We start from the raw sequence: 15,634 nt of genomic DNA on the forward strand, positions 1-15,634 counted from the left end.
AGTTGTTTCTGGTTTGAGGTGAGCAGGAGCGGCTGAACAGTCCAGAAACCTTGTGGGTTTTCACAGCTCATTTCGACCTCAACAAATCAAACAAATCACTTCCAGTCTCTGAGTAATTTCTGATCAACGTCAGCATCACCGGCTCCAGCCTGATGTCTACGGCCAATCGCACGGAGGAAAACACACACACACACACAGGAGATTTCTGTCACACTACTGTGTCACTACTTTTCATATTTCTTTCCTATTTCCTGTAACTCTCAGACTCAACAGCTGGAAAAACCCAGAGGTCTTTGAGTTGAAGGAAATTTGACCAATTCAAATTTACTCTGACCAACATTTTAAAAGAAAACACACTTTCACCATGTAGGTCCTTATTACATTAGCATGACTCAGCACATTTGTCTGGAAATGAGGAGAGGTCAGAGAGGAGAGTGATGCTGAGCTCCACAGATCGATGGTTGAAATCATTTTAACAGGCGAAGTCATGTTTCTGTTGCAGTGTTTCAGTCCACGGTGTCCACACGTCTCCTTTAAAAATACTTTCCTGTACTTTCTATAACAAGACACACAGTTACCTGGTCAAAGCTGAAGGTCAGAGGTCACACAGAGAAGCTACTTGTTCCTTCTGCTATGCTGCTGTGCTGAGCGCTGCGAGTGCTGTGTATCTTCATCAAGAACCCATATTAGGCCTGTGACTTCATATTACATCAACAAATCATGTTTATTCATCAGCTCAGCACTGTAAAGCCCATTTTTATGCTGATGAAAGCATCGTTATGTTATCGACCACCGGTCACTCGTCCACGTTCAGTTGGTTTTGTTTCCGTCTCCTTCCCGTTCTCACCTGGTCTCTCTCCTGTGGCTCTGACCTTCCTGATGCCCATATTTGGACTACCTCACTCCCCTTTTGCTCTTATTACGGATCAGTTTCACCTGTGCTCACCTTTTCTTTCTAGCTCCCCTCAGTCCTTTGTTTGTCGCCAGACTGTTGTACATGGATTGTTTGACGGATTCACCTGGACCCTGCCTTACTTTGTCTGTGAGTTGTTTATCTGCCTTTTGCAGTGATTTTCCATTGTTACTTCATATTGCTGATTAGATTAGATCCCGTGTCCTCTGTTTTGAAATAAAATCCTTGTTTTGTTTGTTACTTGTGTCCAGTTTGTCAGTTCGTAACAGATATGACCAAAATGAAAAGGTCAGAGGTCATGACTGGCAGCTCACAAGGCCGTACTATGTATAGTAATATTATATATAACTGCCAACATATTTATCATCCTTTTATACAACAGTAATAACATTTTAACGTGTGCTGTGATCTGTTGGTTGGTTTGAGGATCTTAGTATGAAAAAGAATCGTAACTGTAAATCTGAATAATCCTGATACAAATATCTCAGATCTTCTGTTCCATCCATCAGCTTCTTGAACAAAATGAGAACTCATGTCATGACTTCTTCTCCTGACTCTTCATCTCTGCACTGTGACAACATTAATGACATATAAGAGAAATCTGTGAGTCGATGTGTGTATTTAACTCTTTAACTCTGAGGTTTAAATCATGTTCTTTATTCTCGTCACTGTTTCTACTTGAAAGTTTACACTGTTTTAGTCATTAGGTTCATTTTGATTAAACGTCAGCTCTGAAATACTAGTAAACAAGAAGTAGAGTAGTAGTGTGTAATCAGTGTGGACTAATGTATTCACAGGAAAGGGAACTGTGAAATATTGACCTTATTTGAATAATGCAACACTACAGCAGGCATTTAGAAAACATGCACAGTCATCGTGAAGTCATGATCCAGTTTTCCACATTACTTGCTGTGCAGAAATGCACCAGCTTTTTTATTCCACATTAAGTCCAGCAGATGATGAATTGCTTCGTGCAAATCCCTTGTTTGTGAGTTGCACAATTTGAGTTCAGTGTGGGAGGGACGGACTCCGTCACCAACAATGAAAACTAATATTTGGAAAGACCATCACAGAACGTAAACACACAGAACCACGGCTGCTGTAAAGGGCTGGACAGAAACAAACCCAAAAAGTGGTCCGACATAAATAAACTTTCTACTAATAGAAGTGGAAGCAATGACGTGTCAAACTAACAAGAGTCGATGTTTTCAAACCTGCAGGCTGTTTGTGTAATGTAGAGAACTGTTAATCTTATACAGGCGTGTAGTTCACTGCAGCGTTTCCTGCAGCAGCAGCACAGTTAACGGTTTCCTGAGCAGCTAATCACACTGAAAGGCTGCATCACTGTGATTTAACTGTTCAGCTGTTAGTGCTGCGCAACTCTGAGCATCAAGAGAAGTTATGAAACACGGTGATGAACAGCGAACTTACCACAGAATGGGTGTGATTGAAGAAATTCACTTGCATCATAATTATCATTTTGGAATTACCAGAACAGGTGGAGGTGAAGAAAACTGGAGCGGAACTTCTTCTCGGCACAGGATGATGAAGCAGTTAAAGTGCCGCTCAGCAGAGTTTCTACCAGCTAACATGAAAAAACATGTTCACATCAAGCCGCAATTGAACTGAACTCATTAACTTATACCAGGTAGTTCAGGTGATGTTATCTGGAAGCTGAGTCACGGCAGCTGAATTTCTTCCTCGATAGCTCCAAACATTTCACTACTATCACGTAGCTTCTTCAGTTAATAAGAGCTTGGCATGTATAAGGTCGACTGTCTGCTTCATATTGTCGTGCCTCATTTATTATAATATATTTTTTCTTTTAAAAATGTTTATTTTAGCATTTTAGGCTAAACAGTCCATCTAATTTAGCCGTGTGTCATTGTGTTACTTTTCATTTTTATTAAATTAGCCTCTGGACTAACACCAACACACCTACAGTAATATTAATTAATGTGCAGCGTGACTTAAATAAAAATAAACAGGCCAGTTGTTTTTTTTGGAAATCTTAAACTATGATGTTTGCACCTCTTACCTGAAGTCTAGAAAATCGAGTTCTGTGTATGTGGAAGTAAAAGCAGCTGCACATAAATCATAAAAAAACAGGTAGAAAACAAGGTTAACAAACAAAACAAAACCTTTTTTCACATGTAGGAAACATCTGTCGCTGTGGAACACAACACATCCACTGTGTGAGTGCAGAAGAGGCCTTCGTGGAAAATCCAACACAGTGACAAGACAACTTATCTCAGATTACACTTTCAAAAGAAGCTATTTTCTCACCATTGTAAAAGACTTCAAACAAAGCACTGTTTCCTTTATCACAGCCAAAAATCACAACCGCCACACCTCAAGGAATGTTCCATAAACTGAAAGTAAATCAGGCTTCAAGCTAAGATTGTTAAACCTGGGCCAAGTGGCAGGAGTCACCTGTTGGTTTAGACCCGGGTGGATGAAGGGGAACCTCCTGGAGGCTCTCGTTACCCAGAAGACTTAAAGATAACTCCTGTATTCATGTTTGCTTTTGCTGCTCTCTGATGAAGCTCAATGGCAGCACAGGAATGTTTGTTTCTTTCAGGTGTGGACTTTGACATTCACTCTTTTACAAACAATGTCAGCTGTGAGCGACAGCATCAGTACGAGGATGACTGACTGATTCAATGTCTGCAGGCAGCTTTTCTGTGGAAGGAGGCAGAAGTTTCCAGGAGGTGCAACAGAAACTCTGTGAAGCTGATACTGTGGGATGAGTTTCTGTTGCTTAAAGAGCACAAAACTACTCTTAACACAGTTGTTGTTGATAAGTACAGCATACAGTATACTGAGATGTTGTTTAGTTTAGTTTAGCGTCACAAAAGTCATTTATCTTATAATTTGAAGTTCTGACTGAGTAGCAGCACATGTGGTACTAAAGATGAAGAGGAACAACCCGGATGTTCACACAGTATGTGATGAAAAACAAATGGTTTCTTTGTGCAAAATAGATTTTAAATTCAATTAAGCTGCTTTATTTTACGGGTCTAATGAAGACAGGTCACTTTTAATGCTTAGGGCAGACTGGGGTTAAATTCAGGTCAAGAAGCAAACCGACCTCAACATCCAAAGGCAATGGGAGCAAATCCCTGCAGCAGCTTCATCGTGAGCTGGAAGGACATCTCCAAGAGTGGAGGCCGGAGACGTGTCTTTAATAGACGTGTCTTTAATAGACGTGTCTTTAATAGACGTATCTTTAATAGACGTGTCTTTAATAGACGTATCTTTAATAGACGTGTCTTTAATAGACGTATCTTTAATAAACGTGTCTTTAATAAACGTATCTTTAATAGACGGTGGTCTTTAATAACGTAATCTTTAATAGTATAACGTCTTTAATAGACGTGTCTTTAATAAACGTATCTTTAATAGACGTGTCTTTAATAGACGTGTCTTTAATAGACGTGTCTTTAATAGACGTGTCTTTAATAGACGTGTCTTTAATAAACGTATCTTTAATAGACGTGTCTTTAATAGACGTGTCTTTAATAGACGTGTCTTTAATAGACGTGTCTTTAATAGACGTATCTTTAATAGACGTGTCTTTAATAGACGTGTCTTTAATAAACATGTCTTTACACGTCTTAGTGTCACATATGGCTGGAATGTTTAACCAAGGCTGAAATCTTCTGCTCCTATTTGAATCCTAATGCGGACAGAGCTGACACACACCTCAGTAAAAACAATAACACATGTAGTATTCCTCTGTATTTTCCTACTCTAACTCGGCTGATACACACTATGGAATTGAATACAAGAACATTTCTAGTGTATTTCTACGTGAACACTTGGTCGTCACAAATTATTATCATTATTAAAACAGTGCATCACAGAAAATACACAAGCAACACACTTCAGTAGGAAATCGGCTGTGACCTGTGTAACGCATGTACTACAGGTGGCTGTTATTCTGGGTGGAGGACACAGAGTGTATCAAGCTCAGTGGACATTAAGTATGTTCAGCAGACACATTTCCATCCCTCATAGTGTGTGAAGGTTAGTGGTAGCACTGTTACTCATCTGCTTTATCAGCCATTATATCTACACTGCACCTGCTGCTGTTCAGACTGGACGTGCACCACGTTACCAGATTTCCATTTTATGCAAAACAACGGCTGCGTTGAAGCTGAATTCTAAGTGAACTGATGAAAACTTGGCAGATTGAACCACAGTGAAACATGATCAGAAGGCGACTGCTGCTTAAATTCCTGTCATATTTCAGTGCAGGTTCTGTGTTGCCACACTTACTAATTTCCTTTTATTACTTTAATGATACCTTGAGGAGAAAACAATTGCACATTATCGGCAAGCATTCCTGCCATTTTTTAAGTTGGAATGAAACAGGAATGCTACTCAGGAAAATTACTGCACAGATTCCACTGTCAGTACAGAAACATGCCCAAATGAAGGTGTGTGGTGATGTGCAATGTGCTAAACTATGTCTCCTGGTGTCTTTAATCTAAATTCATTGGTCTGATTACATAATAAAACCAGTTCAGGTAGATCTTATTTATTTAACTGATCCTGTGGCACTAAAAGAAAAACCAGCTCAGGTTATAAATATCAGAACAACGACTGGACAAATACAGTTAAACACAACACGACTCGTGTTTTCTACCAGTTTAACACTTTTAAATCTTCTTCTTTTTATGTCTCAGTGTGAAGCAGCTCTGTGGGAACCTAACATGCACACATACACCTGTGCACACACCTGTACACACCTGCTTTGAGTATGCTGCCAATTTCACAACACACACACACACATTGATGAGACACTTGATAGAAACTAGCCGTCGTGCTTCATGAGGCTGTCATCCAGCTCTGCGCCGACGTTACGTCTTCTTCTTCTTCACCCTGACACAGTTTGACATTTAGTCACTTCAGGTGTCGCCAACACGGTGACAGAATCCATCCCAACATGTCTGTGTTTGCTCGTTTGTCTATTTCTGGCTCAGTGATCTCTGAGGTCGTCATCGCATGCTTCTCTTCTACATTGAAGATTATCAGACCTGTTGATGACACTTTGTGATGTGTGTTCACATCATCTGTGACAAAAGTCTCAGAGACGTCAGATTAAATTAGGATTTATCCTTTTGTCTCTTGTTAATCTTTCAAACAAATGAGTTTATTTATCGCTGCTTTTCAAATCGACCTCTGGTTACGTATTCCTTTGTCTCACACAGATGCCACATCCCTACCTCAGCTATTTTAATGCCTCCACAAGCGACACGCACCGTCAGAGTCATTATGTATTCAGGTTGTTCGTACGTCCATCCATCTGCGCGCACGTATGTACGTCTTATTCTTGCAAACAAGAGATCTTGACGTCTTGAAACAGTGTGAGGGTAGACTGATTAGTGTTTGGTGATCTGTGCTGTGACCTTCTGTATGTACAAATCACTGGTTGACAGAGTCACACAACCACAATATGGTGATTCTAGCTTCTTTAAACCAGCTGTGATTCAGTAATTGACAATGGTCCAGTTTAAGTCCAGTTTAGGTCCAGTTTAAGTCCAGTTTAAGTCCAGTTTAGGTCCAGTTTAAGTCCAGTATTCTCCCTGGTTTTACTTCAACTGGTCACAACAGTATCTGACTCTTTAGTTGTGTGAAAACATGTTGTTATTTACAGATTTACAGATCATTTAATTTTGGTAGCTTCATCAATGCAACAGTTTTTTAAGACAAAAGGCTCAAATGCAAAACACAGCGTATTTAATGTGATTCATTACTGAAAACACAGGAGCTGTACATGTACAGAGTTCAGGAAACTAATGCAGGTACTTAACAAACTCCCCCCACAGTGCACGCTGGCACATGTCGGTGTAGTGGGACAGACTCTCATCCAGGAGACTGGACCGCCATCAGCAGCTCCTAGTTTCCTTTTAGGGGCTTCGCTTGAGCAGCTGAAGCTCATTGGACGAGGTGATGGGGACAGAAAGTGTGCACGTCTCTGATGTGCTGCTGGAAACCATCTGTTTGTCATCAAACTGTCTGAGGTGACGTGATGTTTGTGCTCGTGCTATATGAACCACAGCGAGTTAGACGAGTGAACACACAGTCCTAAAGTTCACATAAATATTACAAATCCACGCTGACTTCATTTTCCCTGGAGGCAAAAACTGTTTGAACGTCTGAACGTGTGCCTTCGATCCGATCTGTGCATCAACCCATTGATGTCTCATCCATCCAAAGATTTACATCTTATCTAGAAAAACTGCGTCTCAGGTGCTTTTCAGGTTGTCTGTAATCATCTGTGAGATCACACACACCAACACAAATGTTGAACCAGGTTTATTTCCTGTTTATTTATTTATTTCTATCTTGTTTATTAAATTTTTCTCTGTTTCTTGTGCTGCTGTGATATGAATTAACCACAGACAACAGAAACTTCATGTTAGGTTTAATCATATCTAAGTTAGTGGTGTTGCATTAGAAATATATCAGTCTACACACACACACACACACACACACACACACACACACACACACACACACACACACACACATACCAGGACATGTACAGACACACTCACTTTCGTACAGTGATATCAGTCGGTCTTTGTGTCTTTGTGTTTTCTGAACATGCTGAACATGGGGTTACCTCCTCTGCTACATATACACCCACCCACACATCCACCCACACCCCCACCCACACACAGTCCTCAGAGTTTTCCAGACTGCCTCGGGATAAAGTGTGGGAAGCTCAGGTGGGTGTCTGATCATGGAGGTGGAACTATCGCGCTCAGAGCAACAAGCAGGTTAAACCAGATACTAATTAGTTCCTTGTCTGATGCAGAGTACAGAGAGTGTACTGCACACCAGTGGTGAAAGAAGTATTCACATCCTGCGCTACAGTAAAAACACAAGTACATCTGTATACAAGTACTGCATTATACTGTACATATATATGTGTATGTCACAAGCATATAAATACTTAAATTATACTAATACTCTATGGCTTCATGAGGAATTAGCTGTTTAATGTTGAACCTCATGATGTTGAAGCCAATATCTGCTAAATAAAAAGTAAGAATAGGTTTACAGCTGTACTTCAGTACAGTACTTGAACTTAGTTATTATTTTCCCCACATTTACACAGAAACACACACACAGATGCTTTTTAATTTATTTGATTTTATATTTAAAATACAGTTTAAAAATACAGATACAGACGTAACATTTTTAATATGTTATTACTAAAAGTGTGCAGATGTTTGTCTCTGAGCTTCAGAAACTTTCTTCTTTCTTTTTCAAGTCTTTTGAAGAGAAAAAGCTCATCGACATCAACTTTAAACTACACACGTCTCATGAACCCAACTGCACAGAGTCCGTGAAATGTTCGTGCAACCACTAAGCGAGAAAGAAGCCTCCACAGCATCGTCACACGAGGCTCTGTTAGTGACCACGTCTCTACCCAGTCCAACTGAACCAGGATGGAACAACTGAAACGCGCTCAGCTCACAGACTCTCTGACGTCATCTTCACAGCCAGTCTTCTTTAAACAGTTAGACCCGCTGCTCTCAGGCCACCACACACTCCTGCTGATTCTCTGAAGCTGCACCCACAGTCTGGACCCTGAAGGGCTCGTCCCTCATCAGGCCCTGTGCTGTGCTCAGGCTCCCGTCATCCTCCTGGAGCTGACACACTGCCAGGTCTGCACACTGACTCTGTGGCTCTGCAAGTACAGAAGAGGACAATTGTTCAGACTGGATTTTGGACAGAGTTCACGATCTGAGATTTTTCTGTGACAATAGCATCAGGAAACAGGAAACAAAAATGTTTCAGTAAGAATTTCATTCTTCTGTTTGTGCCTAGAACCATCAGCTGCAGACTCTCGAAGGACCATTACGATGTGCAAGCAGTCGGACTGAAGTAGTAAACGGGTGTTGGAGAATCTCCATCTCATACTTTGGTTAGTTCAGTTAGTGAAAGGTAAAGAATGACTCTGCTAGTTCAGATCATGTATCAACACTTGTTCACTGACCTGTGCAGGCGTTCGTCTCCTCGTTGTAGATCTGCAGGAAGACGAGTGCAGAAAAGAGCAGCAGCCAGCGGCGGGCCTGGTCTGGGGCCTCCTTCAGCGGGGGTCTTACTTTCTGAGAGGCCGGGTACAGGACCCGACGGGGGCGACGGAACCGGGGGCAAGAGGGATGAAGGAGAGAGGAGGGGGTGCAGGTGGTGAAGGCGCTGGTGGCCTCCAAAGGCCCCAGTCTGCAGGAGGAGGAGGGCTCCATGGTCCAGGTCTGAGGATCTTCCTACTGTTCTGTTGCTTTTCTAGCTTTAACTCTACTGTTGAGTATTTTTTCCTCTTGCTGTCCTCTGATGTCTCCTCAATAAAGACACCTCTGCACTCTGATCTGCTGCTTCTAGTCTTCTCTTTCACACCTGTCCTCTTGTTGTCACTTCCTCATTCGTTCTCTCGGTTGTCAATCTAGTCTTGCACCATGTGTGCCCCTATTTTTTGTGCTCTATTATCTCTTTCTTTCTCTGAAGGTCTTTGTCCATCACCAATCTAGTTCAAATTCAGCACCCAAACTGTTTAAATATGTGCAGAGTAGGTGTTGTCATTTTGCCTGTGGCCAGATAGATCCCGCCCACACCTGGAATTCTTGTTATTATGAGTTTAAATTATTTTTAGCTGCACGCAAACTACATGTCTCCCACAGGGGGAGAGTCCTCCACCTCTTTCTGCTGTTTGCATCACGTTTCACTGCTGCGGTTGCACCACAGGCTCGGTCAGAGAAGGAAGGATCTCTGGTATTCTTAGGATGATTTTGTCATTTTATTTACTTACTTGGCGAAAGCTGCAATGTAGGAAATAAATAGCTGAGCACAAAACTATGATACCAGTATTTTATTCGCAGGAGAAATAAAGAAAGAAAGGAGTGGGTCCTGCAAACTACAGTGTGAAAAGCAGCCATTGATCACTAGAGTCATCAACAACTGTACTTCTTTAATCTAATTCACCTTAATTCTTTCAGCACTTTTAATAGATTTGCATAGAATATCTGTCACAGGTACATTTGACCCAATCATTTGTCTGACACAGTTTACCTCCACTTTACCTCAACACATCAGGGAACTAGCTTATACTGTCTTTCTGAAAGTGTGTTTTACTTAAAGAAAATAACCACGTACTGTAGTATTAGCACAGTCGAACATTCCTCGCGAGCACGGCTCTGTTGCGCCATATATGTGAGGCGTTCAAGGAATGTACAGAGAGTAGGTCAAATCAGTGGAAATGCTGGAAACTTGTAATTGCTTCCATGCAGACTCTCCGGCTGTATCCTGTCCTGACGTGTGCTTTTCTGCGGCTGACACTCTGCCTCAGCGTGCTCCCCACTGGCAATGTCGGTTTGTTAGTTTAGAAATTGGACAGAGCATCACCCCCCTGCAGAAAAGCTCCACGTGGCAGATGCTGAGTCACTGGGCGATGCCATCTTGTGTGCACTCGGCTCCACAGCTTCCAGCTCTCTACTGCCAGTCCTCGATGCGGCCTTGTCAGCAGCTGTTGTTTGAAGGAGGAACTCAGGCACTCAGACTGTTGCTGTTTCCTTCTGTTGGCCGCTGTGTTTCGGTTCCTCCACACACATACACATCATTCATTGGATGTTTCAACATTCACTGTTCACACAGTTCCTTTCACACTGGAGACTCCATTTGTTTTTTAACTCCTTACACGACTAGATCATTGGGGCAGGTAATGGTTGGACTCAGGAACGCTCCTGCAGTCATCGGGAGAATCTGACCCAAAATCGGCCCAATGAAGTTGAGGCTGACATGTTTCATGAGGATTTGGCTGGTACCATTTTTCTTTTTTTGTCTCAGTCAGGTCAGAGTTTTAGGAGATGAAAAGCCAGTTGAAGCCATTGAGTTAAGTTCTGGCACAGACTAAAGGAACATTTCAACAATGATTGGACGGATTTTTGTGTGGGCATCATTAGTGCAGCTTCGGCTCTGGCAGCAGGACCACTTGTTTTCTCACCTCGCCTCTTGTGTAGACTTCAATTTAGTTTTCCTCGTGTCTCCTCAGGCTTCGACCACAGAAACTCTCACTGAAACTTCTGGAATGTTTTTAAGTTGCTTTGATCACCTCCTTACATCTCTCTGCACGCAACACACACACACACACACACACACACACACACACACACACACACACACACACACACACACACACACACACACACACACACACACACACACACACACCACTGCATGCATCCTGTACATCATTATTACATTACAGTCTGTGGTGTACAGTCATTTCTGCTGCATGCAATGTGCTGTAAGTTGACACCCAGAGTTTGTTAGAATAACACATGGAATAAAATGTCTCTGTATGTTGATTTATATCCTACAAATCTCACTTTCACCTTCACCTTAACCCTTGACGTTTCATAAAGTCAGTGTTTGTTTCACAACAACACACAAAAAGCTTCTCTGTACATGAACAGCGCCAAAACCACTTTCCATTGTTTTCCTATGGACATACAATGTTCCTCATCCTTGCAGTGGTGCTACATTGGGTGTTGGCTCATGAATGCACTCAATGTTCACTTTCAATACTGACTCAGTTGTCAGTAATCGTTAAGAATAAGTGCTCCATGACTGAACTTGAAAGAGATGTACATGTACCTAACCCCTTCAGAGTCATCCTTCTCTCCAGCGCTGTGACAGCACAGCTTCGTGTCACGTGGGAGAAGAACAGACGAAGACGACCGTGTTGACCACAGAGGTGAAGAAGAATAACAGCCTCTCACGTTCGGAGACAAACTGCATATTGGATCATGTCCAGGTCCAAATTAACTACAGATGGAGCTGCTGGAGATGTGGCCTAACTATCTGCATCATTAGATCCTGACTCTCATGGATCTCGACCCTGTGAAACCCCCCCTCAGTTTAATCCACGAGTTCACAGAGTCCATGCCCTCAGTAATTTACTGAGGGAGTGTTGCAGGTTCAAGTCATGGCCAAGGGGAACACATAGTTCACTGGTCCACACCCACCGTCAGACAACGACAGATCAATCAGTTGCTAAATTACAGCAGGAGAAGATCAAAGATTAGTTCAGGAATTATTTTGTCTGGGTCTCAGAACACCCACTGTGGGACCATCACGTTCCCTGCTGCATGGCTGACATCACACTTCACCCTGAAGCCGATCCCCTTCACGGTGGCTCCATGTCATTTGCCCGTTGGACCTGAACATGTTGTGCTCCCCTCACACACCCGGCTCCATTAGGAGGCCCAGCTCCAAGTCCAGAGGAGGTAACGCAGCTCTGAAAAAGATTTGTAGTAACTAGGCCGTATTTCCAGGAGCTCCAGAGTCTGACAGCAGCTGCTCCTCTCTGGGTGTCACATCGTTAGACGGAGAAGCGTTTTCAATATGTCTGCTGCTCAGGTGAACAGGTTTCCACCCACATGTAGAACACATTTTAAAGAAAGAGAACACTGAAACCAAAACGCTCGTCCTCACTGGACAATGAATTTAACACATCTGGAATCAGAGGTTTGTCTTCTAATTGTCCCACTGTCTCAGTCTCTCTGTCACATCACAGCTCAAATCATTAATACTTTAAAGTAACTCAGGGTCCGTTTGCTACTTTTGACCAACAAATCTCTGCATTTAAAAATTGAAATGTTTGATTTTATTATGAAACCCGAGATGAACTTACAGTCTAACGTTATTATGACCCCACTTTTACTTTACAGTTATGGGAGGAAGTAACTCCGCCTCTATGGATTAAATCATCCACCTAAATTCTAATTTCTCAATAAAAATAATTGGTTAAACCAGCAGGAATGATACCAAAACCACAACTTGAATAAAACTGGAATTTTCCTTTGAATTCTTTCAGCAGGGTGTTAGCCGATGGGAAATATTTGTCTGTATTATTAAGGTGTAATAAATGTGATAAATTTGACTTTCAAGCTCTAACGTGCCTTCACCTTGTGTGTTTCCTGCAGCCGAGGCCGAGCCTTTTCCTCTCAGCAGGTATGAACCAACACATCGGTATTCTGTTACCATGTCAGTGCAAACAACAGGCAGACACGATTGCAGCATCAAGGATGAGGAGAAACATTTTGACAACAGCAGAGTGAAATGTCTGCAGGTCTGCTTTCAAACATCTTCATCAAACCAAAGCGGAGCAGAGGTTTGATCACGACACCGTCGTCTCGTCGTGTCTTTTTTCAATCTCTTGCTTTCACTCTGGTTTCCTCATCTCGTTCACCTGAACTGACCCCAGAAAATGTTTTCACTTTCTTCATGTTGCAACACAGATGTCAGCGATCATCCGCTCTGACACACTGGTTTCCCGGTTTACTGCAGCTGAATACACAGAAGGTAAATCCAGGTATTTGAAAGGAATGTTTCCCAAACTCTCCTCCCTTTTTCAGGTAGAAAACCCAGAATCTCCAGGATTTATTAGAAGCAGAGGGCCTGCCTGCGCTTGTGTTGAAGACCGTCGCTTGCACTGAAACATAAAGTGCATTTCCAGAAACTTAAACACCTCATTATTCACCATAAAGCTCTTATCTTAAACCACATCAATGAAAACCTGATGGTAGAGCAGCAAGATCCTGTTTAAAGTCAGAGTAAAACTGAAACTAAGTTTTCTCCAGAAGATAATTTGTTTTCTGCTGAAGCTCCAGCAAAACACAAAAACAAACCAGTGCACTGCCCAGTCATTGCCACTGGCTATAGGCGTTAGCCTAGTGTGCAAGTATACACAACACAAATACTTTGTAACTTCAAAAACATCCTTCTGCTGTTTACCTCGTGATTGTGGAGACACAAGATAAAATACTGTTTCTCACCACATTTACTTTTCGTAGTTGTAAAATCTTATCTTGTATCGTGACATGTGAGAAGACTTTAACTCCTGAGTGCATCGTCTTCTTAACAAAAGAGATCTTATCTTAACGTAAATGTGTCACAGCATTGTGTGTGATCGGGACACACCAACATGCAAGAGTCCAGATTCAGTGTAGTTTCACCTGTGTGAACAAAAGCTGCTGCAAAGACACAATACACTGACGTAGAAGAGCTCGAGTCACGTCAGGAGAGGGTTTCACTGTGGGAACAATACAGCAGACATTTGAACAGGACAGATAAACACAAATTATGTTCTTAAAGTGATTAAATGTAAGTGGGAAAGAGGTTATCGATAAACCTACCAGCACTTCATGTGCTGAAGAACAATGTGAGGATCAGCTGAGTGTGTGAGAGGCGTTCTCTCATCTCAGTGACATTAACATGGACTAAAGGATAAAATGTCAGTTTTATTGTTTCAGCTGTAAAAAGCCACGAGAAAGTCTGAAATCCCATATCAGAGCTACTGAAATTGGGTTATGACATAATAAAGCGAGTTAGACCCTGACATTTAGAGGAAAACCCAGACTTTGGATGAAATTATCTAATGTGCTGTGGTGTCAAAGGCAGTAGCTCAGTAGACTGAGTCTTTGTGTGTGAAGATCTACACATGTCGAGCCGCCCTTAGGCAAGACATCGACACCGTGTAGCATCAGTGTCATCTGTTTGGGGGCTGTCCAACAGCGCTCAGTGTTCAGTGTTCACCACCCGACCTGTGAGACAGCTCCACGTGTTCACAGCCTGATGATTGTTAATACAACATGTGTGTTGTTCCTCTGCACCGTAAAGCTCCTGATGTCTAATGACCCACACAGCTGTACTGGGTGTGTTCATGCTAACTTTATTCCCATATTGTACAAGACATTACAATACACCATCACGCTCATTAGTGGACTTATCCACTGCTGAAAATAGTCCCTAGTAAATGCACTTTTCCCTCTTTGAATCATGTCATATCATTCCTCAGATGGGCTTTAAAACTACACTGGAATTTTCTACCTCCTGCAGGAAGATGACTGAAGCCATTAAATGAATACTTTGTGTGTTTCTGAGTCTAATAACAGACTCTGTCATGACAACAGGAAAACAAACAGCTGATGTATGTGCATGTTAATAGAACTGTGTAGGGAGCTATTTTAGCATGCCTCTCCCCTGCTCTACCTGCAGCCTGAGGCTCGCAGCAGGTCATGTTCTGTTCTCAGGTTCTGTTGATCTGAACACAAACCCCCACTGTTGTTGTCAGGAGAAGCAAAATTGATAAGAAGAAAACACTAAAAATATAATTATCATAATACTGGAAATGTCCCAGTGAGTATGAACCATTCACAGTTCAGACTTTCGTGTGCGGCATCATCAGTGGTTAGTGTCAGTTAATATGTGTCACAGATCACAGAGGCCGCTGGGTGACAAACATCCTGAGTGGTTTTCCTTTGTGTCTCTCACTGACGTGTGGTTGAACACATTCTCTCCGTTTGCTGTGAGGATCATAGAAATGCTGCAGAAACTACAGTCTAACACTGTTTGTTCTACTGTAGTTTCTGGAAATCGTGTTTCTATCTATTGAGGTTTATTTGTTTCACAGTTCTCTCTGTGATACTGAGCGCTGCTGCTCTGGGTGTCACTTTAATTTAATTCTGAATGCATTGGATGTTTTCTCTTGCTGAATTCAGCTCCAACTGTTGTGTATCTGCATGTTTTTTGTTTGATATAGATGAAAACGGCTCGAATAATGTGCAAATTAAATGATTACATGGCAACATCAGGAGCAGGAAACAGCTGCTCCAGCATCTTTGATTCATCTCAGGATTATAG

Source organism: Anabas testudineus, chromosome 9, assembly GCF_900324465.2.
Source record: "Anabas testudineus chromosome 9, fAnaTes1.2, whole genome shotgun sequence".
NCBI classification, from domain to species: Eukaryota; Metazoa; Chordata; class Actinopteri; order Anabantiformes; family Anabantidae; genus Anabas; species Anabas testudineus.